General features: G+C 42.1%; 1 long non-coding RNA gene and 2 pseudogenes across 1 annotated transcript; 1 reads left to right on the top strand and 2 right to left on the bottom strand.

Moving 5' to 3' along the window:
* The first annotated feature begins 2,092 nt into the window (after window positions 1-2,092).
* LOC108586642 lies at window positions 2,093-3,542 on the top strand (annotated as a pseudogene).
* A 10,833-nt stretch (window positions 3,543-14,375) lies between these two features.
* LOC116276272 lies at window positions 14,376-14,463 on the bottom strand (annotated as a pseudogene).
* A 1,003-nt stretch (window positions 14,464-15,466) lies between these two features.
* LOC103885897 lies at window positions 15,467-25,499 on the bottom strand. The gene is made up of 3 exons (XR_649234.4): window positions 25,276-25,499; window positions 20,273-20,464; window positions 15,467-15,638 (listed from the first exon to the last, which is right to left on the bottom strand). It is a non-coding gene; the product is annotated as an uncharacterized LOC103885897 (long non-coding RNA).
* Between the last annotated feature and the right edge of the window lie 6 nt (window positions 25,500-25,505).

Genomic DNA, 25,505 nt, shown 5'->3' with positions numbered 1-25,505 from the left:
GGAAACTGAATCCGACATTATGTAACAAAGACAATTTATCAGGGCTAAGCTGGATTTATCCCAAGAGTATAAGAATGATTTAACATAAAATTCATAACTTTAGTCCATCACATTAAATGGATTAAAGGAGAAAAGTTATATAATTATCTCAATAGATACAGTACAGGCATTCAGTAAAAGTTAACATCCATTTATGACAAAAGCTCTTAGTAAAGCAGAAATAAATGAAACTTCCTATTGTTAAAAGGTTATTTTTTAAAAGCCTATAATCTTCATCATTCTTAATGGTAGATCACTGTAAACATTGTTCCATGAAGAGCAGACAAAGATAAGGTCAGGCGCAGTGGCTCACACCTGTAATCCCAGCACTTTGGGAGGCAGAGGCGGGCAGATGGCTTGAGCTCAGGAGTTTGAGACCAGGCCAAGCAAGATGGCAAAAACCCATCTGTACAGAAAATACAAAAATTAGCTGGACATGGTGGTGCACACCTGTAATCCCAGCTACTTGGGAGGCTGAGGCAGGAGAATCGCTTGAGCCCAGGGGTTGGAGGTTGCAGTGAACCAAGATCACCCCACTACACTCCAGCCTGGGTGACAGAGTGAGACACTGTCTCAAAACAAACAAACAAAACAGAGTAAGGCAAAGATGTCTGCTATCACTCCTTCTAGTCAATAAGGTGAAGGGTAAGACAGAAAATCATACTGTCATTATTTGTAGGTAATATAATTGCATATATAGAAAACCTCAAAAGAATGTACAGACGAATTATTAGAATTAATAAGAGTCCAGCAAGGTTAACTGCAAAAATACAAAACTGGAAGAAGGTATTTGTGACATATAGAACTGACAAAAAGTAAGATCTAGCGTGTGTGTGTGTGTGTATGTGTATGTGTGTATCTGTGTGAATATTTTTTTTTTTTGAGATGGAGTCTTGGTCTGTCACCCAGGCTAGAGTGCAGTGGCATGATCTCGGCTCACTGCAACCTCCGCCTCCCAGGTTCAAGCGATCCTCCTGCCTCAGCCTCCCGAGTAGCTGGGATGTACAGGTATGCGCCACCACACCCAGCTAATTTTGTATTTTTAGTAGAGATGGGGTTTCTCCATGTTGGTCAGGCTCGTCTCGAACTCCCAACCTCAGGTGATCCGCCCATCTTGCCCTCCCAAAGTGCTGGGATTATAGGCATGAGCCACTGCGCCTGGCCTTGTGTGAATCTTAAAATAAGAAAAAGACAAACCAGTAGGAAGATGAGCAAAATACACGAATAGGCACTTTACCAAAAAAGGAAACATAAATTACCCACGAACATGAAAAGATGCTCAACCTCATTGACAATCAGGTAAATATAAATAAATGCCACAAGAAGATAGCATTTTACTCCAACTCTGTTGGCAAAAATTAACAAATTTAGTATCAAGTGCTGGTGAAGACATGTATCAGTGGAGCCTCTTTTATACCACCAAGATTGTGTAAATTGGAACAATCTTGATAAACACTTTGGCAATATTTTGTAAAATTGAACTGGATATATTACAGGGAAATTCTTGCACACGCATAACAATATTCATTGCAGTACTATTTACCAAAAATTGGAGCCTGTCAAATGTCTACTGATAGGAAAATGGAAAAATAGTGATATATTCACAGAGTACATGTACTATAGCTACACACATCAACCTGGTCAAATATAATGTATCAAAACGGCACATCATGGAAAACTAAATAAAGTCAAACTTGTATAAAGCTCAAACAAGTAAACTAAACGATATCTTGTTTAGTGATATCTATGCCTATGATAAAACTACGTATTTTTAAAAATAAAGCATATAGTCAATATGAAATTCAAGCTAGTATTACCTCTGCTGAGGAGGTAGAGCAAGACAGGAAAGGGAAATACAGGTGGATGCATGAATAGGCAGTGTTCTAGTTCTTAAGTTGAATGGTGAGTTTCTAAGTCTTCATTTCATGTTGCATTTGTTCTTTTGATGTATCAAATACTATAGTTTAAGAGAGCTGTAGTTTCCCTCTTTCGCCACTACATGGCAGGCTAACACCTCAGTGAAATAGGTCCTGAATGGGAAAGGCTGGTGTAAATGGACATGTACCTAATGGCAGTATTCTAGCAGCATTCTAATTTCCCCACAGGGATACAGATAAACTAGGGACTGATGTTCTCAGAGTGTTTAAACGCACAACTACAGCATCTCAGGTGTACATCACTGTGGCGTGGATCTTGCAGCCACGTGACCGGGTTTTTTGTTTTTATTTTTCCTTTCTTTCTGCCTGGTTATGTAACTATTTTTGCAAACTTAGAAGTCTCTCTGTTTGAATGTTGAGTTTTATTTCTCAGAATGTTCCAATATTTCCCAAGGCATTCATTCCTAAATTAATAACATGGAGCGGGAGGGCAGTCCCTCATGGCAATGGACACATCTAACTTGCACTTTTATGTCTAATGTTTTGGTGCTGTGTTTTTCACCACTAGCATTAGAACCACTGTTTAATAATGTCTGATGACACTATTGCAATATATAAAGTAATACTTAAAATTTAGTACCAATCAATGTTAAAATAGCAATGCAACAGTCATCGAAATCACTCACAGAAAGTCTGGTGCCAAATAGCTTATTGACATGATGTGATTGATGTGATAGTGACAAATGTCGGCAGGTCCTTCTTTTTTAGCAGCCAATATTATGCCACCAGTGGTGACACATAAACAGCATAAAGTCTAACTTCTATAGATCTCAAACAGGTAAACTATACAGTATCTTCTTTGGTAATACCTATGCCTATGATAAAACTACATTTTTTTAAAAAATCAAGAAAATGGTTGACATGAAATTCAAGCCAGTATTCTCTGGTGAGGAGGGAGGGTATGATAGGAAAGGGGCATAGGGAGCACACAGGTGGATACATGAGCAGGTAATGTTCTAGTTCTTAAGTTGGATGGTGGTGTGAGCCACCCACTTGCAGCTTCACGCTCTAGACTTTCCCTGTCTGCTACCATAGCACTAGACACATGTGGCAAGGGAGCACTTGAAATAAGATGTGCTGTAAGTATAAAATACACACTGGAGTTTGAAGACTTAGTATGAAAAAAAAGGTCAAATGTCTCTCAATAAATTTTAATGTTGATTACATGTTGAAATGATAATATTTTGAGCAGTGTGAAGAAGAGGCGACAACCACCCCAGGACAGATCAAAGCCCACGCCGCTGCATCCCACATGCCCAGCGCCTACGTCCCGCCGCCATTGCCGCCACCACCGTGCCCAAGAGAAAGGCTGAAGGTGATGCTAAAGGAGATAGAGCCAAGGTGAAGGACGAACCACAGAGAGGATCCACGAGATTTTCTGCTAAGCCTGCTCCCCCAAAGCCAGAGCCCAAACCTAAAAACGCCCCTGAAAAGAAGGCAGAGAAGTTACCCAAAAAGGAAAAGGGAAAAGCTGAGGCTGGCAAGGAGGGGAGTAACGCCGCAGAAAATGGAGATGCCCAAACAGATCAGACACAGAAAGCTGAAGGTGCTGCAGATGCCAAGTGAAGTGTGTGCATTTTTGATAACTGTGTGTGCTTCTGGCGACTGTACAGTTCCCGATAATTTTATCAAGTTTTATAAAATGCAGGATTTGTTTTGCCTTTTTTAGAGCCAGTCCTGGCGCTGTGTCACCCAGGCTGGAGTGCAGTGCGTGATGGCTCACTGCAAGCTCCTTTCTCCAGGTTCATGCCATTCTCCTCAGCCTCCGAGTAGCTGGGACTACAGAAGCCGCCACCCACGCCAGCTAGTTTTTTGTATTTTAGTAGAGACAGGAGGACACATGGTAGCCAGGATGGTCCTGGGTCCTCACGGCCTCGTGATCCACCCGCCTCGGCCTCCCAAGTGCTGCCAGGATTACAGGCAGGCAAAGCGGCCTGTTTTGCCTTTTTAAGCTCTGTTGTTAGCACCTGGGAGGCCTTGCCATTGTGTTTTTGGGGAAGGGCATATGTCACCTAACAGAGCGTCTCCGAGCTGGGATTGGCGTCACGGGAAAACCCTTTCCCTTCTAGTTTTGGGAGACTTGCTCTTGGCTCCCAGGAGGATTCAGCTTGACACCCAATTTGCGGCAAAAGCCTTGTGGGACGGAAAAACAAATTCGTTTTTATGTCCTCTTCTCCCTTTCCACCTTTCAGCATAGACTTAACTCCCTTAAGCCCAGACACCTGTTGGGACCTGACCTTCAATAATTGGCTACTGGTGTGTCAGGCAATCTGGACTTTCCAGTGATGCCACTGAGATGGAACCCCTCGAAAAAGCAGTGGTTCCGTTTCAAGACTGTGGATCTTCAGAAAAATTCTGTCATTTTCATTTCATCTCCTGAAGGTCAGGGTCAGCTCGTGAAACATTGTTAAACAACATGCTAAATGTGAAATATCAACCTCACTCTCAACTTTCCCTGTTCAGAACATCAGATGAGGACTTCATTTGGGTTTTACAGTGGCTTTCTGATTTTGCGTAGTCCATTGAAGAAGGGAGTTTGAAAGTCGCTGCATACTGTTAATGATTGTCTGCCCATGTCCTGCCTGAAATGCCATGATTGTTTATGGACAGTATCTTTAATAAAGCTGGATACAGTTTGGCTTGGGAAAAAAAAGAAATAATATTTTATATATGTTTGGTTGAATGAAATATTTCAATTCATTTCACCTGTCCCTTTTTACTTTTTCTTTCTTTTTTGGAGTCACGGTCTCCCTCTGTCACCAAGGCTGGAATGCAGAGTTGCAGTCAGCACTCACTGAAACCTCAACCTATCAGTTTTAAAAGATCCTCCTGCCTCAGCCTCCCCAGTAGCGTAGCTGGGACTACAGGTGCGGGCCACCACTCCCGGCTAATTAATTTTTGTAGAGACAGGGTCCCACTATGTTGCCCTGTCTGTTGTCCAACTCTTGGCCCGATGTGATCCTCCTTCTTTGACCTCCCAAAGTGCTAGAATTACAGGCATGAGCCACAGCCCCCAGCCTTTGCCCTCTTTTTTTTTTTTTTTTTTTTTTTTTTTTTGAGACGGAGTCTTGCTCTGTCTCCCAAGCTGGAGTGCGTGGTGCCATCTCGGCTCACTGCAACTTCTGCCTCCCAGGTTCAAGTGATTTTCTTGCCTCAGCCTCCCATGTAGCTGAGATTACAGGCACGCGCCACCATACCCAGTTAATTTTTTGTATTTTTAGTAGAGGTGGGGTTTCACCACGTTGGCCAAGCTGGTTGCAAACTCCCGACCTCAAGCGATCTGCCTGCCTCTGCCTCCCAAAGTACTAGGATTACAGACGTGAGCTACGGTGCCCGGCCCTTTTTCCCTTTTTAAAATGTGGTTACCAGAAAATTTAATACTACATATGTGGCTCGCATTGTATTTCTGTTGGGAAGCACCGCTCTAGACGTTATTACCAATACAGTACTTGTGTATTACAGCACTCGTGTATCACAGTATTAGTTATTACAATACTGTCTTTGCGATCCCTATACACGGGGCTGGCTTCAGGGGTGTGGGCAGTGCAGTCGCACAGGGCCCCACGTTCCGAAGGGCCTCGCCCTTGGTTTAACGCGCTGCTCTCATTGCCTTGAAACCCTTACTTTTACCTTTGAATTTGAGTTTTCTAAGCGAAGTCTCACAGGACAATGGAGACTGCGCCAGGGGCTTGAAGGCTCGGCTCAAGCCCGCCCCGCCTCCCTCCCTCCTAGGGATGGCTCCCAGTGTCTCTGGCCGGGGCCTGCCTCTCGCTCGCCGCTCCTGCCCCGCAACGGCTGCCATTTTCCCCCCAGGCAAGGTCCTGGGCGCGGCTCTGGGGAGGGTCAGGGTGCGCGTCCCGCCGTGTCGTGGGGCGGGGTATGGTGATGGCCACGCATCCCTTCCCCGGGCTTCCCCGGCCCACCTGGATCTAGGGACTGAGGGCGACTGACGCCGCAGAGGTCGCAATACCGCTGGGGGCTGCCTGGTGCCATGGGGTTGGGCCGCGGGCCCACGGGGAGAGACACCTGGCCTGACTTCTGCAGGCCTCTCCCCGCCAGGGAGCTCACGGCAGCGGTGCCCAGGGGCTGGAGGCAGCGGAACGCACGCGCCCGGTGTCGCTGAGGGCCTGCGCCGGCCCCAGAGTATCCGCGTGCCCGAGGGAGAGCGCCCGCCTCTGGCTCCGAGCTTGGGGGAGGGGTGGCGTGGGGGAGGGAGGATCCTCTTTCCCTGCTTCCAACCTTCCTGAGTCTTTGTTGTGCTGTTTGTCTCTTCTGGCTAGTCAGAGCAGCCTCTGGGGACAAGCCGTAACATACGAATTGGGTAACTCGGTGATTCCACATTGCACAATATGAAGATAAATGGTAAAATTCGTGCTAATAATTTAAAATAGTATTTTTCTTTATTTAGAAATTTTCATAAGTAGCATATAAAAAGCACAAAAAGTCCGGAGAGAGAAGGCTAGAATCTAGGTAAAAGCTTTTACTTGCCTTTTGAATAAGGCATCCTCATTTTGCACTGGGCCCACAAATTATGTAGCCAGTCCTGCTTCCATAATCTAAATTTCAAGCACTCTAGGCTCTGACCACTACTTTTCGGTTATCCAGAACCACAAGTCCAGCAACCCTTTGATTCCAATACGATCTACAATTAATTGATCTTACCACCTTTTCTCTGGATATGTGTGTGTGTGTGTGTGTGTGTGTGTGTGTGTGTGTGTGTATCTCCTGGCTTCCCTCCTTTCCGGCTTAAATTTCATTGTCCACTATTATGGTCATTCCTGTGGATATACCCTGAACTCCCTTGCCTCGTCTCCGTTCACAATACCCATCTGGCCCACTCTAGTAAAGCCCAACTCTCTGCTCCGTGTGGTCTCTCAGGCTCCACTAGGCAGCCCTGGGTGCCTCACTCTGCAGTCTCCAAAGAGCAACAAGAGGGGAAGCCCTGGTGTGCAAGAGCTCTTCATACCTCTGCTTTAAAGTCATACTCCCCAAGTTCCATTGGCCGGCACAAGTCACAGGGCCAAGCTCAGCCTCAAAGGGTGGACAAATAGATTCCACTCTTGATGAAAGAAGCTACAGAGTTACATTGTTAAGATGCTCATGTACATAGATGGAGAAAATTTGTGGCAATTTTTTCAATCTACCACAGACTTTAAAAGGAAAGAAAGTATATCTTAATCTTTCTCCTCCCTGGAGGTATGTTAGTTTCTGCAAATCTGACTACTGTCTCCAGGAACCTCAGTTATTGAGATAATAGGAAGGAGAGGGACAACTTTGTCAAATCATTAGATTCTCCAGAATTATGATGGTCTGGTTACCATACATAAGGTGACTACTGCTTAAAAAACTTTTTTTTTTTAAGACAGTGTCTCAGTCTGTTGCCCAGCTGGAGGGATTACAGCTCAATGCAGCCTTGCCCTCCAGGGCTCAGGTGACCCTCTCACCTCGGCCTCTTGAGTAGCTGGGACTACAGGTGCTTACCACCACACCCAGCTAGGTTTTTTGTTTGTTTGTTTGTTTGTAGAGACAGGGTTTTGCCATTTTGCCTAGGCTGATCCTCGAACTCGTGGGCTCAAGCTATCTGCCCGCCTCAGTCTCCCAAAGTGTTGGGATTACAGGCATGAGCCACCATGCCTGGCCCCCACAAAAAATCTTTTAAACATCTATTGAGTACAATATTTTGCATGGATTATAAAATACTTGCTCCCCATGACATTATATTATCATTGAGGAAATAGAAACAAAGTAGTTAAAATATATGCATGAAGTCACACAAGTAGGAAGTGGCAGAATCCAGATTTGAATACGGGTCTGTTTCAAGCCAGAGCATGCAACCACTATGCTATGTTATCTCCTAATGCAGTTTGTTTCTAAAATAAGGCTTGCTTCATGTGGCATAAACGTGGTGACAAATACAGATGGTTCCTGACTTATGATAGCTTGACCTGGGATTTTTCCACTTTATAATAGTACAAAAGCAGTACACATTCAGTAGAAACTGTACTTCAGGTTTTAAGTTCTGCTCTTTTCCCAGGCTATGGTACTGGCATATGTGGTAGGATACTCTCCCATACTGGGCAGCACCAGCAAGCCGCAGCTCCCAGGCAGCCACTTGATCATGAGGGTAGACACCTGATACTCTACAGTGGACTGTGTTGCCAGATGATTGTGCGCAACTGTAGGCTAATGTCAGTATTCTGAGCATGGTTAAGGTAGGCTAGGCTAAGCTGTGATGTTCAGTAGGTTAGGTGTATTCAATGCATTTTCAACTTGCATATTTTCAACTTTACAATGGGTTTATTGAAACATAGTCCCATCCTAAGTTGAGAAACATTTGTACTGTTTTTCAAAAAATTTTCATTCTGTAACTTTATTACACGTCAACTACATATCCAGTTAACTTCTTTAGTGAAACATGATGAAATTATTTGTACATATTATATCCCAAGGAGTCAGAGACAGAGACATAACATATAATAGCATAGTAATGTTAGACCCCATACTAGATGGTGAGCTAGATTGTAAAAGTCATAACTTGTATATCATCATTTAATGTACTTTTTAATCTTTTTTTTTTTTTTTTTTTTTTGAGGCAGGATCTCACTCTGTTGCCTAGGCTGGAGTGCAGTGGTGTGATCATGGCTCACTGCAACCTCGACCTCCTGGGTTCAAGCGATCCTCCCACCTCAGCTTCCCAAGTAGCTGGGACTACAGGCACACGCCACCATGCCTGGCTAATTTTTTGTATTTTTTGTAGAGACGAAGTTTTGCCATGTTGCCCAGGCCACTCTCCAACTCCTGGGCTCAAGCAGCCCTCCTGCCTTGGCCTCCCAGAGTGTTGGGATTACAGGCGTGAGCCACCACACCTGGCCTTAATCTTCAAAGAAAGAAAGATTGTTCTACAATTCAAAGAGAGATATTCTAAAATTTATTATTGAATGGGTAGGACATGCACACAGTACAGTAGTCCCCCATTATCTGTGATTTCACTTTCTGTGGTTTTGGTTACCTGCAGTTAACTGCCATCTGAAAATATGAAATGGAAAGTTCCAGAAATAAACAATTCATAAGTTTAAATTTTGTGCCATTCTGAGTAGGATGAAGAAATCTCTTACTGTCCTGCTTTTTCCATCTGGAATGTGAATCATCCCTTTGTCCAGAGTATCCATGTTGTATGTGCTACCAGCCTGTTTGTCATTTGGTACCCATCTTTGTTTTGAGATCAACAAACATACTATACATAGGGTTCAGTACTATCCAAGGTTTCAAGCATCCACTGAGGATTTTGACACATGTTCCCCAAGGATAAGGGGGGCTTCTATATAAATTTAAAAGGCACACATATATAGCAAACAGTTTGGTGGCTTTCCACAAGGTTTTTTTTTTTTTGAGACGAAGTCTTGCTCTGTTGTCCAGGCTAGAGTGCAGTGGCACAATCTTGGCTCACTGCAACCTCCACCTCCCAGATTCAAGCGATTCTCCTGCCTCAGCCTCCCAAGTAGCTGGGATTACAGATGTGTGCCACCAATTTTTGTATTTTTAGTAGAGAGGGGGTTTCACCATGTTGGCCAGACTGGTTTTGAACTCTTGACCGCAAGCGATCCACCCGCCTTGGCCTCCCAAAGTGCTGGCATTACAGGGGTGAGCCACTGTGCCCAGTCACTTTCCACAAGTTAAACATAGAATTTCCATGTGACCTACCAACGCTGCTGCTTGGTATGTAACAAAAATAATAACGAGCTCAAGCAAAAACTTGTACACAAATGTTCATAGCAACTTTATTTGCAATAGCTAAGAGGTTCCTCAATAGATGAACGGATCAGCAAAGTGTGGTATAGCCATACAATGGAATATTATTTAGCTACCAAAGTAATGAAGTACCGTTGCAGGATACAACATGGATGAACCTTAAAAACCTTGAACATATTTTGCTAAATGAAGCCAGACACAAAAGACCACACAATGTATGATTCCATTTATATGCAATATACAGAATAGACAAATCATAGAGACATAAAGCAGATTAATGGTTTCCAGTGGCTGGGGGGCAGAGGAGTGACTGCTTTATGAGTACAGGGTTTCTGTTTGGGGTGATGAAAATGTTCTGGAGCTAGATAATTGTGATAATGACATAACATTGTAAATGTACTGAATGTTACTGAATGGGATACTTCTAATGATTACAATGGTAAATTTTATGTTATAGGCATTGTACTACAAAAAGAAGCCTGAAAGGGGGTACACAAGAATATAGAGTAAAAACTGAGAGGCTGACTTGGGGTTCACTGCCTGTGAGTTAGCACTGGTCTGCAAGGAGCAGTCCTATTCAATAAAATATTGCTGTCTATACATATATTTTTAAAAACACAAAACGAAGACAGCAAAAAACCTTAAGTCTTCCTCACATCCCTGTCTTCTAGCACCTAACTTCTTTCTCCAGAAGTCACTCCTGCTATCAATTTGTTCTATATTTGTACTGACAAATTCTGTGCATCTATGAACACATATATTTATATTTAGTTTAGCAATATTTTCATATAATTATAAAATATTGCAGTATCATATACCTACTGTATTTTTTTCCCTTTTGTTCCCCAGCCCCTCAGTATGGAGATTCCTCCCTTTCACTACCAACACAGAACTAACCCATTCTTTTACATAACTATTCAATGTTCCTTTGTTTGGAAGTTTTAAAATTTGTTTATCCTCTTTTGATAGAAATTTCGGTGCTTTCCAATCTTTTGTTTTCTTTTACTTTACAAATATCTTGTGAGTAGTTACCCTAAATCAGGGATTAGCAGACTACAACCCAGGGACCAAATCTGATCCACCACTTGTTTTTGTCTGACCTGCAGGTTAAGAATAATTTTTCGTTTTTAAGTGGTTGAAAAAAGTTTTAATTTCTGTCGCTCAGGTTGGAGTGCAATGGCACGATCTTGGTTCCCTGCAACCTCCGCCTCCCAGGCTCAAGCAATCCTCCTACCTCAGCCTCTCAAGTAGCTGGGACTACAGGCACTCACCATCATGCCTGACTAATTTTTGTACGTTTTGAAGAGATGGCATTTCATCATGTTGCTCAGGCTGGTTTCAAGTTCCTTAACTGGAGTGATCTCAAAGTGCTGGGATTACAGGCATGTACCACCTTACCCCATAACCCACTTTTCACATGTATGAATGTATCCACAGGACAAATTTTTTTAAAGTAAAACTGTTAGGTCAAAGGCAATGTGCATTTTATAATTTAATAAATATTACCAAATTGCTCTCCATAGAGGTTAAATCACTTTACACAGTTTGACCAACACTGTATGTTTTCAAACTTTTTGCTCTTTCACAATATGATAGATTTTTTAAAAAATGTATAGCACAAGCTATCATTTATGAGACAGAGATTTGAACCCTGATTGAATATTTACAAATATTAAGGAATTGCTGTTAATTTTTTAGATATAATGACGGTATTTTGGAACACTGAATAGGTATTTTGGAAGATACTTTGCTTAGATATGATGATATTTTGGTTATATATTATTGAAAGATATAGACTAAAATAATTATTAATGAAATAATGCAATGTCTGGGATTTGCTTCAAAATAATAGAATAGGAGTGGGTGTGGAATGGGGTATGGATGAACCATGACTGACTATGAATTTATGATTGTCAAATCTGGGTGACGTGTACTCTACAGTTTTCTCTTCTTTTGTATATGTTTGAACCTTTCCAAATAATAAAAGAAATTCACTTGCAAAAAAAAAAAAGGAATGACCGAGAGGAGAGTAATTGGAAACAATGAATCCAGACAGTTCTCTTTAGGAATTTTGATATTTAAAAAAGAAGGGGAAAAAGGCCACTAGCTAGCAGGATCAACAGAAAGATATATTTTAAAAAGAAATTTAATTATTCAAGTATTGCATATGGGTGGAAAATGCACAGCACAATGAATGATCAATAAGTGAACATCCCTAAATATGAAAGAAAAGGTTTACTTATTGGATTTTTTGGTAAACATTTTTGTTGATATATAACTTACATATAGTAAAGTGCATAAACATTAAGTATACTAAACTCGATGGGTTTCAACAGTGAGTTATCCCCATGGAACCAACACCCTAAGTCAAGAACAGAGTTGTAAATCACTGTGGTGTCTGCAGGGAAAAAAAAAAAGAATAGAGCTGGGTGTAGTGGTGTTTACCTGTAATCCCAGCTACTTGGGAGGTTGAGGCTGGAGGATCACTTGAACTCAGGAGTTTGAGGCTGCAGTGAGCTGTGAACATGCCATTGCATTCCAGCCTAGGTGATAGAGAGAGATCTGGTCTTTAAAAACAAAACAAAACAAAAACAAAAACAGAAAACATTTCCAGAATGCTAGAAGCTTCTTCCTTATCTCCTTCCAGTCAAGCAGTCAATACTCCCCACAAAAGGTAAACTCTCTTGCCTTCTTTTGAACTTTATATAAATGGAATCAGTACAGTAGTGACTGTTTTGTGTCTGGCTTATTCTGCTCAAGATGATGTCTGGACATTCATCATGTTGTTGCATGTAAAGGGCATTCATTCTCTTTTTGATGTATACAAATACATAATAGTAGAACATTCTGATGTATGAATATAGCAACAATTTATCCATTCTACTGGTCATGGACATTTGAGTTTTTCCAGTTTGGGACTATTACCAACAGGGCTGCTATAAACACCCTAGTATATGCTTTTTGGTATACATATGCACTCATTTCTGTTGGGTATATACATAGGAGAAGAATTGCTGGATAATAGAGTATGCATCTTTTTCACTGGTGGGCACCACTTTCCAAAGTAGCCGAATCAATTTCTATTCCCACCAGCAATGTATGAGAATTGTTATGATCACTTTTTTAAAGTTAGACACTCCAGCAAGTGGACATCGGTATCTCAGCGTTGTCTTAATGTGTACTTCCCTGATGACTAATAATACTAAACTCTTTTTTTAAATATGCCTATTGAGCATTTGAATATACTCTTTGGGAAAGTGATTGTACAAGTCTCTTGTTCATTTTCCCCCTTGGCAGTCTTTTTCATAGTGATTTGTCGGAGTTCTTTATATATTTTGGATCCGAGTCCTTTGTTGGATACACAACACACACACACACATAAAATAAATATTTATATTATTATATATTATATAAATAAATTATATATAACATAAATATTTTCTCTCAATAGTGTGTATCCTCTATGTTCTTCTTCCTTCTCAAGATTGTCTTTGCTATTCTTCATTCTTTGTAATTTCCATATAAATTCTACTGAGCTTTTTTACTTCTACCAAAAGAAAAAAAAATAGGATTTTGAGTGACATTGCATTGAACCCAACGAATAATTTGGGAAGAATTGACATTTTTACAATATTGTGTCTTCCAAAGTATACATGTTAACTATCCCTCCATTTACTTAGGTCTTTAACATTTTAATTTAATTTAATTTTTTTTTTTGAGACAGGGTCCCCCAGGCTGGAGTGCAGTGTCACGATCCCGGCTCACTGCAACCTCCGCCTCCTGGGTAACAGAAAAACCTATTGACCAAGCAAAGTAAGTCCGAGTACTTATTTTAGTACTTACTTTTAAAGTAAGTGGGTAGGGCATAAGTTGTATTAGCCTTACTGCAGAAAGGAAGAACACTACCTCGATAGAGAATTAGTAGTATGTCAGAGGGAGATTTCGAGAATGGATATTTGTAGGATTTGGGGGTCTGGGCTCAAATGGTTTAAGATGGTCTTACAAAGAAAGAAACTGATGGGAATTACACATAGTTTATAACATTTAGAAGAGTTAGGATTAGTAGACACAGAGAAGTAAAGGTCTCCACGCAAGCCTTGATAAATACACTGTCATATACGTGAGCTTTTTGCCTATTTGAGCAGTCTGTTATCCTGACAGGAGAGTTCTTTGGCCAGATGAGCAAACTGTTTTCCCCAATATGTTAATTTCTTGAAGCAAACAATAAATGTTGGTTTACCACGTTATCTTCCTGGGCAAGAATTTCCTAGAAGACTGTGTCATGTTGACCCAAGTGGTCTTAGTCCTCAGTCAACAATACCAACTTCTTAGCCTGAAATCTCCTGTCTCATAAAAGTGGAGACCTATTTTTGCTGTCTGTCCTTCCTGTACTGTAATTTTACTGTGGGTAGGGCGTAAATCTTATACCCCTGAATGTGGGGTTTGTTTATTTTTACATATTTGTAGCCAAATATATATTAATTATTACTTATATTTGCTTTTATTTTCTGCTTTTTAAAAACTTAGTGCATCACAATAATTTTCACATTATATTATACAATCTTTATAAAAACTATTTTGATGGTTCTATTATCGAGATTGTTGAGGTTATATCATTAGCTAGATTCCAAGAAATTGAATCACTGAGACAAAAGGTATAAACCTTCATAATATATATTCATAAATATTATCAATTGCTTTCCTACACTTGATCTTAGCCAAAAGGCTGAGAAGCGATCAATTGCTTTCCTAAATAATTTTACAAATTTCCACACCTTTCAGCCAAATATGAGGAGTCCTATTTTACCAAACTCTGTAACACTGGATATTAATATTTTAAAAAATACTTGCTAATTTGCTGTTGCAACTGTTATCTTATTGCTATATGGATTTATATTTGTTTGATTCCTAAAAATGTTCAGATTATTTTCATACACTTGTTTGCTGGTTCTATTCAATTCTTAAATTATTTGTTGTATTTTTCAAAATTGTACTCAGGTCATCAGGTGGAGAAAATTAATTAATCGCATTTCTCAGTTCATAGTTTATTGTCCTCACAGGTTAGTACAATTGTTCTCTTGAAATTTTTCTTTTTTCTCCCTTCTTCTCTGATTCCTACCATACATATTTATTCTTTTTTTTTTTTTTTTTTTTTTTGAGATGGAGTCTTGCTCTGTCTCCCAGGCTGGAGAGTGCAGTGGCATGATCACAGCTTACTGCAACAGCTGGCTCCCAGGTTCAAGTGATGCTCCTGCCTCAGCCTCCTGATTAGTTGGGTTTACAGGCGCCCACCACTACGCCTGGCTAATTTTTTGTATTTGTAGTAGAGACAGGGTTTCAGCATGTTGGCCAGGCTGGTCTTGAACTCCCAACCTCAGGTGATCCATCTGCCTCAGTTTCTCAAAGTGCTGGGATTACAGGTATGAGCCACCGCACCTGGCCCATACATACCCATTCTAAAGCATTTGTTATACATCCTTAAATATATACATTGCATGTATCCTTAGAAAACATGTATTATTATATTGTTTGTATATGCTATTTAATGAATAGAATCTAGTTATAAATCTCATTCTGTTTCCCCACTTTTGCACTTAACCCTATGTTTGTGAGGCCCATCAATGATATTTTATGCATATCTATTCCATCACTTCTTTCTCCAGCATTGTATTTTCATAGTATACTACATATTAGTTGCAGCGACACTAGTTGCTGTAATAAACAAACCCCAAAGCGCATAATGCTGAACACAAGTGAAGTTTATTTCTTGCTCTTGAAATCCAAAAAATGAGTATTCCTCATTGGTGTGTAGGTTTCTCCCCAGTGGTGATTTAGAGAACCTGGCTGTATCTATCTTGTGGCTCTGCCTTCTTTAACACGGCTTCCAAGATGGTCACATCCACCTGCATTGCACTGGCAGAAGGTGAAAGGCATAAATATCTGTGTGAGAGGTTTTCATGGGCCTGGAATAGCAACATCATTTCCATTCATATTCTTTGACTAGACCTCAGTCAAATGGCTGTGCCTAACTGCAATGAAGACTGAAAAATGTAGTCTATTTGTGTGTCTTGGAAGAAAAGGAGATAGATTGAGCCACTAACCAATCTTGCCAGAGTGAGCAGCCATCATAAGGTTCTTCTCCATCTGTGATAATGAATACCTAGGTTGCCCTCACTTTCCCACCACTCAGATAAAGCCATGAGGAAGGTCCTTATATATTTCCTCCTAAAAACCTTTGTGAGTTCTCTGTGATAAACACTAACATTTGGTTTTGCCTATCTAATTTTTGCCATTCTGACGTCCATGTATACAAGTGGTATCTTGTGATTGCATTCCTCTGATTACTAATAAATTTGAGTATCTCTTCTATTTTGGGCTTTTGCTTCTGTGAATAACTTGTTCTTTTCCGATGCTATTTTTTTTTCTATAGGGTTTCCTGTGGCGTTTTTTTTTTTATTGATTTGCATGAGTTTTTATATAACCTAGAAGATAATCACTCTTTTGTTTTAGATATTATAAACAAGTGCAGAAAGCACATTCTTCTCAAGTACACATTGAACATTTCCCCCAGATACACCACATGCTGAGACATAATCAAACCTTAACAAATATCAAAGGAATGAAATCCTACAGAGTGTGTTCTTCGACTGTGGAATTAAGCCAAACATCTATCATATGTAGCTAATAATACAACCCCCAGCTGCTTTCAGATTTGGTAGGACTTCTAAATAACTTATGAGTAAAAAAATCACATGAGATTTAGAAAATATTTTGAACTGAATAATAATGAAAACAACAAACCAAAACTTGCAGGATCATTACAACTAAAACTTCTCAAATTTAAATCTATTGCTTCAAAAATATTCAGATCATAACTTCATTTGTTCTTGTCTAAATTCTTTTTTGATTTCCTGCATCACCAAACCTAACAAAATTAAAAGGCAGGATAAGAGAAAAACCACTTCTGAAAACAAAGATAAGGTGGAAGAACAACAATATATTTTAAACTAAGAAAAAAAAGCAAAGAAAACTGTAGCTTGACATATTTGAAAGGTTTGCATCATCTTGGTATATTATATTTGCTGTGTAAATAAGTATGTTAGAGAAGCTGATATAATTTCTTAATTTGATTCTTGTAATAAACATATATAATTTTATTTTATAAACTGTAGGATGTCAGCCAGACAGGGATTAGAGGAAAATGTATGGCCTTCTTTTAGATTCCTGATTTTCAATTCTTAGTTTTTTTTTTTTTTTTTTTTTTTCTTTTTTTTGGAACAGAGTCGCTCTGTGCACCAGAGGCTCAGTACAGTGGCACAGCCTTGCTTTCCACTGCAACCTCTTCCTCCTGGGGTTCAGTGATTTCACCTTAAACCTCTCAGTGGCCGGGATTACAGTGTGCACCCACGCCCAGCTAATTTTTGTATTTTTAGTAAAGACAGGGTTTCACCATGCTGGCCAGGCTGGTCTCAAATTCCTAACCTCTAAAAAAAAAAAAAAGACTAAGAATTGGCTGGACAGGTGGCTCACGCCTGTAATCACAGCACTTTGGGAGGCTGAGGCAGGTGGATCACTAGAGTTAAGGTGAGACTAACCTGGCCAGCATGGTGAAACCCTGTCTTTACTAAAAATACAAAGATTGGCTGAGTGGTGGTGCACACCGTGTCCCAGCTACTTGAGAAGATGAGGGCAGGAGATGAAGCTTGAACCTGTGAGGAAGGTTCAGTGAGTCAAGGTTGTGCCACTGCACTCAGCCTGAATCGACAGAAGCGAGACTCTGTCTCAAAAAAGAAAAAAAAAAAAACAAAAACTAAGAATTGAAAATCAGGAATCTAAAAGAAGGGCAATCAAATTAGGATCAAATAAAGAAAAAGCAAAGAAGTAATAAAGAGCAAAAATCTGTGAAATAGAAAAAAATTTGCAATATGGAAAATAAATCCAAACATTCATTCCTTGAAAAGGTTGCGTGGAGTGGAAGCCAGGCACAGTGAAGCTCATCGTGTACTCCTAGCACTATGGGGAGGCAGGGGTGGGAGGATAAGCGACAAGGCTTCAAACTACAGTGATGAATCATTCCTTAATATTCTGACTGGTGGTGGTAGGCCTGTATCCAAATAAATAAATAATTAAATACAAATTGAGAAATAGTAGTAAGACTAATTAAGAAAAACAAAGAGACAATATGAATTACCAGTATCGGGAATGAAAAAAGCAGGCCATAAAAATAGATCACCCTGAATGTAAAATGATAAACAGATATTATAAAAAATGTAATGCTAGCCGGTAGAAAATTTAGAGAGTGAATAAATTCTTTGAAACCCAATTCTCAAAACAAACAGAAAAATTACAAAATGTGGCTGGGCCAGGTGGCTCAAGCCTGTAATCAGCACTTAGGGAGGCCAGTGGATGCGAGGTCAGATGTGAGACCATCCACAAGCTGGGTGAAACCGTCTCACCAAAACACAAAAACTAACCCGAGGCAGTGGTAGTGGTAGCCTGTAGTCTAAACTTCGCCGGAGCTGAGGCCAGAATGAAGCAGCCAGATGAGGCCTAGTGAGCGATGCACAGAACCTGCTCAGTGCCTGCCACTCCAGCCTGGGCAGTGAGGACTCATATAAAAAAAAAAAAAAAAGAAAAAAGTACAAAATATACATATACATCGCAAAACTGTCATAGTGAAATACTTCCTCAGCTCTAGAGGAGAAAAAAGGGAAAATTTTTCACCTTTCAGGCCAGCATAACTTTGATATCAAAATATAACAAAGTTATTACAAAAAGGAGAAATTACAGACTAATGTCTCTAATAAATAATAGAAGAAGGCCAGGCGTGATGGCTCACACCTGTTATCGCAGCACTTTGGGAGGCTGAGGCAGGTGGGTCACCTGAGGTCAGGAGTTTGAGACCAGCCTGGCCAGCATAGTGAAAGCCTGTCTCTACTTATTAAAAATATAAAAATTAGCTGGACATAGGGGCACATGTCTGTAATCCCAGCTACTTGGGAGGCTGAGGCAGGAGAATCACTTGAACCTGGGAGGCGGAGGTTGCAGTGAGCCAAGATGTCATGACTGCACTCCAGCCTGGGTGACAGAGTGAGACTCCGTCTCAAAAAAAAAAAAAAAAAAAAAAGTTTTATCCAACTCCATTACTCAGGAAACCTCTTCAGAGCTCTCCTTGTCTGGAAGGCCCCTGACACCAACTCCAGGAGGCCAGAGCTTGGGTCTCAGTTGTACAAACTGGAGCTGGTTACTTAATCTCTTTGCGCCCGGTTTTCTTCGTCTGTAACATGAGATCTTGTTACCTAACTCACTGGCTCACAAGCTCAAAACAGAGCGAGAAGAACATTCGAACACATTGCCGGGGGAGTGTAAACTGGATGTATTTTCTGGAAAGTAATTTGGCTAGATATATTCAGAAAGATTCAATTCCTGTGAGCTAGTAATTTCATTACTAGAAATTTATTATTGGCCCATAATCAGATATACAGACAAAAATGCAAGTAAAAAGGTGTTCGTGGCACTGTTGTTTTAATAGTAATATTTTTGTAAACATCTTGCAAATCCAACAATCAGGGCATGGCCACTAAAATGATAACACATCTATTCTGATAAATGCAGCCATTACGAATTGCTGTAGCAGAATGTTTGGTAACATTGAAAAATGTCCATGACTTCATGTTAAATGAAAAGAAAAAAAGATACAGAACTCTTTGTGTGGTATGGCTCCAATTTTGTTTCATGAACTATATATGTCTATGGGCTTAGAAAAAAGACTAGTGGGAAATTTACTGAAAATCTTGTTGCTAGTGGTATAATTCTACATACATTTAAAATCGACATTTGAAATATTGTCCCAGCATTCCTCATAAGCACGTGTTGCTTTGTTAATAAGAGAAGCAAATATTTAAAAAGTAACCCAAATTAAAATTATTTGTGGGAAACTGCTTTGAAAATCATTGTGCTACACAAACGTGAGATGTAAGTGCATTTCTGGGGCTTTAGAAGCACAGATGGATTCCTGTTTAAATCAATACATTTGACTACAAGGAAGATAAATGGCTGAGTGGGTGGCCATGCTCGGTATGGCTCCTAAGTCAGGCGCTCTGCCTGCCCGCTCCGCCCCTGCAGCCCAGTAGTGAGAGTCCTGCCAGCCCTAACCCCTGTTTGTTTTTCTTCTCCCCCTGGATCCACCACCCAGCTCTCCTTCCTCTGGTAGGTATGAACAAGTCTGTCTGGTCTTGTCTGCTGAGTGAATCATGCCTCAGAAATGGGAAATGGCCTCAAGGCCAGGGCCTGTCTCCATGGAAGAGCTAGGACTAGCCTCAAATATGACATCAGCGTGAGTGCTGAGGGTTTCGCTGCAGCTTCCAGGCTAGATGGCAGGCGTGGGTGTTGTCATGTTTCTGGGCTTCTGGGCCAGGTCCTGATGGAATGCTAAAGTGATTTGACCAGACGCAGGTGAGGAGAAGGCTGCTTCTCCTGTGGTATGATTTGAGGGCATCCTTAGGTATCTCTGGTGCTGACTCACTCCCCTCCCATCCTGAACTCACCATTATAAAAACTCCTTTGCCAGGGAAGGCAACTGACAGGAGTGGACACGGAGGCTCCTGCTGAAATGCACGGGGATCGCACAGGGCAGCAACATCTCCTAATATTAGCACCGAGGCTCTGGAATCAATCAAGCTTAGGTTTGGATCCCAACTCCACTACTGCTTGGGGACGTCCCTTGGTGCCACTGACACCTGTAAATGATGACAAAAAGCACTTACATATACAAAGCAGACGCCAGGGACAATTCTAAGTGCCCTTCTATTAACTCACAACAACCTTATTAGGAAGTTACTCATAATCACGTCCATATTACAGAGGAAGAAATTGAGGCACGGGGTGGTGAATTAACTTGCTCAAGGTCTCACAGGATCAGCACTAGGATAAGTCCACACCCAGTGTGACTCCTTTGCTTTTGATGACCATGTTTGGGAATCTTATCGGTATCAGATGGGATAATAATAGAAACTATGACTTATTAGGGGCTTACTCAGTGCCAGGCACTGGACTAAATGCTATACAGGAATTTTCTCATTTGTTCATCCCAATGCATGGATGAGGCAAGAACTATTGTTAGGTGCTAACATCACCCTGGCAGGACAGCCAACTGTATACAACGCCCTATGTTAAGGGCTGGGCCTTCAGGAGATTGCTATGGCATAGTTAAAATGTGTCCATAATAACTGTGATTCATGGTACAATCATAGCTTGACGGAGCTGGAAGAAAGCTTAAAGGTCATCTGGTTCAGACTCATTTTTACTGATGAGAAGAACCAGAGTGTGTGTGGGAGGGTGATGGGGAGGTTTATTCCCACAGGAGTTTTGGGAGAAGATTTAGTGAGATGATAACAACAGCCAGCACTTACTGAGTTTGGGTGCTGTGTGTGCTTGTGTGTTCATCTCATTCAACCCTCCGACCAGATGAGGGTGACATTATTATTATCCCAGTTTCACAGATATGGAAACTGAGATGTTGAGAAGTTGAGCAAGTACCTTGCCCAGCGGCACACAGCTAGCAAGTGGTGGAGCGAGGATGCTGCAGACTGGATTCCAGAGCTCAGGTGCTGAACCACCATGCTCAATGCCATCCCAGTTAGGGAAGGAGGTTAAAAGGCCTGGGAAGAAGCTGGACTAGGTGGATGGGAAAGGCCTTTGGAGACTATGAAGTCTTGTACAGACACAAGTAATTACTGGAAGGAGGTAAAGGTCCCAAGAGAGGTATAAAGTGGTATAGACTTCAGGGCAAAATCAAGGAAGATGTCCAGGATGAGATGGCATTTGCTCCTGGGGTAGGAGTGAGGGCTGTCCAGAGTATGTGTGGGATGGAGGTGGGGTTTCCTCCAGCCCTTCCCCATTGGCACGGGATGGCTCAGTAAGTTAGTTAATTGGCTCCTTAGCCCAAGTGAAGTGACCAGGACCACAGAAAGCTTTGGGCACCTAAAGCTGGGGTCCTGACTGCAAAGAACATGATGGGTGGGGAGAACTGAGAGGGCACAGAAGGTTGGTAGCAGGTGGGGTCAGGGTGGCCAGACAGCCTGAGTTCAAATCCTGGTGTTCTCCCACCCTGTAGTTATGAGGCCACAGACAAGCTACTCCACAGCTCTCTGCCTTAGTTTCTTCATCTGAAGAATGGGAATGATAATAATGGTATGTACTTCAGAGGCTTGTGTAAATATAACATGCTCATCTGTGTGAAATGTTTACTGTGATGCCTGGCACAGACATTTCTGTCATTCTAAGCCCAGAATACCGATTGGTATCACTATCCAGAGAAGAATAGGGTTAGAACAAAGCAGACACACGTCTATTTCAACCTACTTTCCTGGTAAACCTAAATCTGGCAGAGATGAATGGCTTCACAAAATAACAGACTAGCCAGCCCCTCTCCTCCATCCTTGGTTTTGTTTTTGCCAATCATTAGATTTGCTTTTCAGGGAAAGACAAGGAGAGTAGGAGACAGAGGAGGCAGAGGCCAGTGGGCTGCCAGTTCTGTGAAACCAGGCTGATAGACTTGCCAGCGGTTTCTGAGTTACCACTTTTATTTCTGACATCATCCTTGTGCAGCTCTGTCAGAATTTCTGAACTCTTGTGAATCAGCCTCCACAGTCCCTTGTATACTGTGGGTTTACTCTCCATTCTTAGAGGCAGACACATTCTTGCAGAGAAGACGCAGATGGGGACAAAGTCCTTTCTTGAGCAGGTTAATGGCAAAATAGAAGGATGACTATCACGGGGGCAGGAGGGGAGTAAGAGGAAAGAGAAACCAGTATGTACTGAGGCACCCCTTCATAGGACCAGGCTTGGTGAAGAAGCTGGCATGTTCCTGTCACACCAGCCCTGCAAGGAAAGGATTTAACTCCATTGTACAGATGTAGAAACTGGCCCAGAGCCACAGCATGTCCATAGATGTGGAAATCCCACCCAGATCTATTCAACACTAAGAGTCACCCTCTTTCTCTATAGTACGTGAAAGGGGTATAGGATTAAAACAAGTGTCTTTACTGGTGCTTGAAAAATAACATTTTTGGGTGCACTTTATCTGAGAAACTCCATTGACTCAGAGCTGCAGGCTGGGTTCACCTGACTTGGAAAAAGAACGCTCCATGGAAGGCATGGCAAATTCTGCTCATAGGCCACTATAATGCCTAGGAAGCAAAGTGCGGGGAAAGGTCAGTCCTGCCTTGTTTCCAGGTGGAAGGCTACAGTTTGTTATCATTAGCAAATCAATCTCCATCAGGATATAGCTACTTGTAGTTATGTCTTACTATTGCACATTTGCTCAGTGGCTTTCTGTCCAGGGAAGGGGAAATAGGTCAGAAGCGCAAGGAACTATTTCTGGGTCCTGGCCTTTGGGAAAGCAGCCTTGTCCTGTTTACATATCCTCTCTCCAGATTTGCACAACCTGACCACAGAAACGTCACCCTCTAAGCCCAGGTAAACAGGCAACTAAATAGTCTCCAGTCAGCCAATAGCTATTAAGAAACCAAGAGAGCCCAGAAGCCTATACTAAGGAACTTTGATAAACACAGAAGAAAACAGCAGCCCAAGCCTCCTGACTTTGGGCTGCTGGAGCAAAGATGTATTCCCATCTTGGGGAGGAGGCCACACAATGCAAATTCTGAGCCCCTCTCCAGCATGACCCTTGGAGTAGTCCCCCCTTATAGTACTCATCCAGTTACACCACCAAATTGAGGTGGCGAGGGCAAGAGGAAGAAGGAAGTCTCTTATTCAGCAATGAGTCTGGATGAATCAGGTCTCCCTTAGAAAACAAAACTGGAAGAAGGGGCCTGTGTCTGAACTTTTACATCATCTTCTTCAAAAAGTTGGTTGGGAGTAGAATGTAGAATGATTCAGGAACATAATAGGGTGAAAGGTTATGAGGAGAGGGTTTTTCTAAAGAGCCAGGCACTCTTCCAGGTCAGCTTGTGCCCAGGTAATCAAAGTGTGTTGGCAGGGGAGAGGGAGGATGGTAGGGAGACGGAGATAGAGACATGGAGAGAGGAGACAGATGGTAGATGAGGCGCATGCTTGCTGTACGGAGCCAGAAAAGGAAGTCATCACACATCTGAATGTGTCATTGCCGAGTTCCCAGAGACCAAAAAGCCTGGGTCTGCCTGTCAAACATTGGATTTTCTTATGACCCTGAAGTCCCCAAATAAACCAGCCAGCTTCCCCCACTTCCCTATCAGCTATTTCAGAGATGCTACCAGTAGAATCTTATCTTCAGCCCTTATTGCCAATGCTGTTTTTGTTTGTGGTAAGGAGAAAAACAACTCTAGTGTTTCTGTAGGGATCTGCAATAAGTGGGTAAAGCTGAGCTGTAGAATGGAGAGAATTTGAGAAGTGACCCAAACCTCCACCAATAGCTGCAACTGAGGTGAGGCCTTTACCTCCTGGAAATGGAATGGTGGGGTTCAAATAAAATAATGTATGTGAACTTGTTGAGCCGAGCCCTGTCCCTTGGAGCCACATAAATGCATTTGTTCTTTCTCTATGGTAAATTTTGTCCTTTGGGGAAGGGAGGAAGAGGGAGGAAGTCACTTTCATATTGAGCTTTTTGAGACTGTCCCTGCAGCTTCATCACCTACCATCCACTCCTACCATCCTAATCCAAGGCCTCTCCCCCATCTACTCTTGCCTTCCAGAGTTTATTCTCCACGCAGCAGCCAGAGTGATCTTTTTAAGAAACACAAATAGCATCTTGTCACTTCCCTCTTTAAAACCCTTCATATGTCCCCATCACAGAGTAGACTTAAACCCTTTGCTATGGGTTATTAGGCCCTAACGTGTGTTACATCCTCTGACTTCATCTCCTATCATTCTTCCTGCGGCCCACTCTGCTGCAGCCACACTGACCTTTCTGTTCCTGAGCTCACCAGACTGTTCCCTCCTCAGGGCTTTTATATTAGCTGTCCCCTTTGCCTAAAATACCCTCTGTTCTTGTCAATTGTCATAGAGGTCTTGTCTGATCACCCAAACTAAATGAGTGCCCCCATCATTCTATTTCATTTGCTTCAGAGCAAATGGTAATGATACCAGTTCAACTGATCCTGTCTATCGTTTATTGACTTGTTTGTTCCATTACTGAATCCCTAGTGCTAAGCAGAGCCTGGCACATAGTCGACCTCTAGTATTCGTTGGATAAATGATCGTTTCAAATCCTAACAACAATCTTGTGATGTCTGCGAGAAAACGGAGGTTCTGCTGGCTCAGGATGAGATTCCTGCTCTGACTGAACGCGGGACTCGCTTTCCTTCCAGGATACCTCGCTCCTTCCACCGCAAGCGCAGCTCCCCTTCGCTCCCATCTTTCTCTCACACTTAATCCCTTTCTCCGGGAACGTCAGGCCGTACTTCCAGTCCCTTCTCAGAGCCTGGTGCTGTGGCTCTCAAGCCCTCCCACATTTCGGGGACTCAGAGACGCCGCCCTTTTTCTGAAAGGGACCCTCCGAGTACGCGCAACCCCTTCCCTAACCCCGCATCAGGGGCAGAAAGAGGACCCGCACCGTCTATGGTAAAATAGGGTAGTCTCCTTAGCCTACCGGCTTAGCCCCCTCACTCCGCCCCCTTCCCTGGCTGGAGACCCTCAGGGCCGTGTAGGGGCCAGGAGGAGGTTCCAGGAGTCAAGGGCACTGAGGACATCCAGGCCCAAACTGGGGATGGGCCAACTGCGCGCAGCAGAACCTTTCTCCACCGGGGCCGCGTGTGCCCGCCGGTCGGCTTAGGCTGAGACACC

Source organism: Papio anubis, chromosome 7 (assembly GCF_008728515.1).
Source record: "Papio anubis isolate 15944 chromosome 7, Panubis1.0, whole genome shotgun sequence".
NCBI classification, from domain to species: Eukaryota; Metazoa; Chordata; class Mammalia; order Primates; family Cercopithecidae; genus Papio; species Papio anubis.
The sequence above is the reverse complement of the archived record's forward strand: the minus strand, read 5'-3'. Positions and strand labels throughout refer to the sequence as shown.